Source organism: Cinclus cinclus, chromosome 1, assembly GCF_963662255.1.
Source record: "Cinclus cinclus chromosome 1, bCinCin1.1, whole genome shotgun sequence".
Classification (NCBI taxonomy): Eukaryota; Metazoa; Chordata; class Aves; order Passeriformes; family Cinclidae; genus Cinclus; species Cinclus cinclus.
This window is the reverse complement of record NC_085046.1, coordinates 99,180,576-99,184,930: the sequence shown is the minus strand read 5'-3', so window position 1 is coordinate 99,184,930 and position 4,355 is coordinate 99,180,576.

Genomic DNA, 4,355 nt, shown 5'->3' with positions numbered 1-4,355 from the left:
GGCATTTGAGATGGTTTTGACTTTCTACTTTCCCACAGACCAGAAGAGCAGTGGTCCTTGACAAATAAAAATGATGGGGCATGGCTCCGACCAGAACCTGCTTGCAAATGGCCTGTGATGAAAGTCCCAGGTGTGAATTGCTGGGTGTTGCCAGCAGGACAGAGCTTTGAGGGGCATCAGGTAACAATGACAAGAAGGCATAAGAGACCAGTTTGTCCCTGTTTTTTAAGTAGCAGAACATGGAGTGATGTGAGAAATGACGGGTGGAGCTGAGTTACTTGCATGAGTAACATCTGCAGGACTGGGCCTGATCCTCTTCCCACTGAAAGCAGCAGGCATCTTGCCAGCCCCAGCACTGGGACCAGGATCTGTGCCAGCAAAGAAGAAGGAAACTGTTTAGGCTTTTTCTATGGCCTGCTTAAGGAGCAAGAATTTAAAAAAACAAAAAACAAAAACAAACAAACAAAAAACCCCAACCAAACAAAAAAACCTCAAAAAACCACAACAGCAATAAACCACAAAATTTTAAAAAAAAAGAAGGAAATGCACAAATAGGTGAAAATAAATGGTACCAGTAAAATAGACTCTTTGGCTAATATCCATAGGGACATGTTTTGTAAGCAATGTCTTTAGTCCTGCCAGTCTTTCTTTAGACATGTGGGAAACTTCATGCTTGGTTGGAAGAGTCAGTCCCTGGATTTGAAGGTGTGGGACATGAAGAACTGGAACAAGAGATAGATGGCCACTGGCAATTGTGTGGTAGGGGTGCCATGAGGGCAGGGAGCATGTTTTTCTGCACTTGGGAATGTTGCATTGCAGCTTTAATAAAATTGGAAATACCATTCTCATGACCTGGATCTTTTCCCTAAGCTTTTCTTTTCTTCTTTTTTATTATAGTTAATCTTATTTCTAAATACCAATTTTCTTTCCCCTAGGAAATTTAGTAGGTAATGGCATCTTTACCTCTTTCTCTAGCCCAGTTAAGTTTTGAGGTAGTTTTTCATTTCTGTAGAAGATTTTTTGGGTTGTGTGTTTTAAGTGTGGTAAATTAGAGTAGAAATAGGTCAACCGATTAGTAACTGCTGGTTTGCCTTTAAAAGCAAATAACTTTTAAAATTATTTTTCATATTTCTCAGTGTATGTGCCAGCTATGTGTAATTTTAGCTTGTGTAAGTGGCATTGGATCATTCGGGGCAATGGAAAACAAACACTCTAGAATCAGAACAGAGCAGAGTAAGCAGAATAACGAAAACGTATGTAATTATTTCCTAAAAAAAAAAAAAGTAGTACTCTAGTGAGGTTTCAGGAATCCCACATGTAGGAGGAAGTTGCAGCTTTGAACCTAGAGTGTTTGGAGAATAGCTTACCTTGATAGCACAAACATAACTCATTGACTGATTTGAGAACTTTTCTGTTTAAATTAAATAAAGAGAAAATTTTCCTATTTACTGTTTTGTCCCTGGAAGCTTGTGGGCTGTAAGCAGAGCTGTTATAGTACTGGTGCACTTGAAAACATTAATTTATATTACCTGGAGAGTTTTTAAGGTATCACATCAGCTTGTAGTTGTAATACCCACACTGTTTGTTTATCAGTGACTTGTTTGCTATACCTCTAAAAATTAATTGCTTGGCATGTTTCTGAACTGATTGGGAAGCTCCTTTAAGCTTCTTGTACTCTGAAGTTCTCAGTTAATGTCTGCAGCAAAGTCTGCACTAGAAAATGGTACATCAGCAAGGGTTGTGTGTAAATCATTCTCCTAACACATTCAGCTGTGCCAGCAGGACCTGGAAGATAAATGAAATTATTAAAAAAAACCCCAACATTTCTGCTGGTGTAGCTTGTTCCTTCCAAGAGACAGGTCTAAAGTGTGCTGTCTGAGGGCTTCTTTGCACATGTGGTCTGTGTAAGGGTAAGAGACAGTTACCCACATAACTTTATGAACTCTGTCAAAGTGCTCTTCTGCTAGAGGTATTTTCAGTGACCAAGATGTCCTGTTTCCCCCCTTGCCAGCCTTACTTAGACCCAAACAATACCAATTTAATGCCTTTTAGAAGTGGATTAATTTAAGTTAGTGGAGTTCCCTTCTTGTCCTGATGAGTTAAAGGGTATTTTTTAACAGTCAGTCTGATCAGCAGAATATATATTGCAACCTGATCTGGACTCTAGTGCTGACCTGGCTTTGGGCATAGCATCGTATGAGGCACCTCCCAGGGCCACTCCAGCCTGAAGGATTCAGTGGCTCTGGGTGGGGCTGTGCCAGTTCATGGGCAGTGTATGCTGCAGTGTGTGCTGTAGGATCAGAATGGCTTATGTAGTGTTCATAAGTGCTGGCAAGGTGAGCCAAGAAAATGGCCTGAATGGGTGACAAAAGTTATTTTGTATCACGGATATTTTCTACGTGCCTCGATCTCTCTTCCACCTCATGTTATGACCACTGTGGTTCCTCTGCATTTTGCCTCCCCTGTCAGGTTTCAAAAGTAGAGGTCTAGCTGTTGAAGCACTGTTAAACTCTTAAAGGTTGTTATGGTTTCTGTTGTTTTTCTGATGCTGTGTCTTTGACATGCAGTGGCACATGCCATGCAGAACAGTTGTGGTTGATCTGCCATCTCTCCTTTGCCATCAGTAAACTCAGTGAGCTAGCAGTGTGAAGGAAAATGGTAAATGGTACAAAAATTCCCAATTCCTCTTTCAGGGTTCAGATTTTTATTTTTTTTTGGCTATACTTTTTTCCTTCTCTGTGGCACAGAGGTGGTAGTCCACATGGGTTTGCTGAATGTGCTCATGGGGCGTTGCAGAAGAGATCTCTCATCTCCTGCTTCTTTGTCGCTGTGCTGGCACCACTTCTGTTCCCAATAGTGTGGTGCCTCTCCAATTTCCTGTCTGTACATGCCAGATTATGGGAGTTAGACAGTCAGCAGCGCTGTACTGGGGCCAGAGCCAAAGAAGCAAAGAAGGAGCAAAAGACGTGAGCAAAATGCTTTCCCTGGGAGAAGCTCTGCACTAGGGGTCTTAGGTTATTGACTTGGAATGACTGACCTAAGTCTTTCTAGCAATTTGAAGGTGGGGCTTGTAACTGGAAGCCTTCCTGCCCCTTGGTTTTTACACTATCCTATTCCAACATTGTTGCCATTTGAACTTTTGAATTCTGTGGAGTCTGCAAGGCTGTGAAGAAAAACCTGGAACTCCTGTCTTCTTGTCCGGGTGATCTACTGTTCACTCAGATTTCACATTTTGTTTGCCAACTTATTTTGACACCAAAATCAACACAAAGACCCATAATGTTCCATGTTAATGCTCAGATCCTGTAGGAAAAAGTTAAGCAATCCAAATGGTAATAGGAACAATGGCTTATTTTGGGACTTTAATGACACTGAGCAGTAATTTGGAGACTGACTAGTCTGAGATTGCTAGCACTGAACTTGCAGTAGCCACGTAAGGTTCTCTGCAGAGCTGCTGTTCTGGTCAGCTGGACCCTCATGTAAGCTGGAGTAACAAACCATGGAGTAGGGCTTGCTCAAAGTGCCCCACATTGGCAAAATTTAATTTTTCATTAATAGAACTGATCAGTTTTGTGACTCAATGCAACTTGAAAGACAGGCTCGTTGTGCTGTCCACAGTTTTTGGAACTCCCATTACGAGATCACCAGCCACTCCAGAGAGTTGCTTTCCAGCTAGCATGGCACAGGCAAATTTTACTCTGATTACTGAGGATTTTTTCTGTATCCTGCCTGTTCCTCTCAGGTCTCCCCTAATTGCTGACAATCCTGCTGGCCTTTTATTTGATGACTGCCAGACTGTCACCAGATCACTAATCTCAAATCCATCAAAGGAGTAGCAAAACCCAGTTCACTTACAAAGACTGTTCCATCCTTTCTTTTGTGACCTGACTTAAACCAGGGGTTTCAGTATGGAAGATTGGTTAGAAGATTTTTTGATGCTGTGGGAATGCTTGTCTGAGAATAGGTTCATATTTATGCTCTTATGATCCAAAACAGACAGAAACATGGATATATATGTGTCTGGTTGTAAGAGGAGGCTGCAGGGCTGTTGGTTCATTTGGGTTTTGGTGGTGTGGCTGGTTTTGTTTTACTTCAAGATGTCACTTGAAAAGAGATTTGTCCTAATTTAACAGTAATCCATGATCTGGAGGAAAACTATGTTTGATGATGCCCTAGAGTTTAGAGAATTATTAGGGTTTTAATTTTTGGCGGGTCTTTCATGTGATAGGATCTGTGCTTTGGGGCTGCACTCTTTGCAAAACTGAGAATAGAGCTCTACAGGGCTTAAGATAAATCGATCTTTTTCCTCTTGCCTCCCATGGTGAATTTGCTCCTGTGGTGGTTGCATAAGGCAA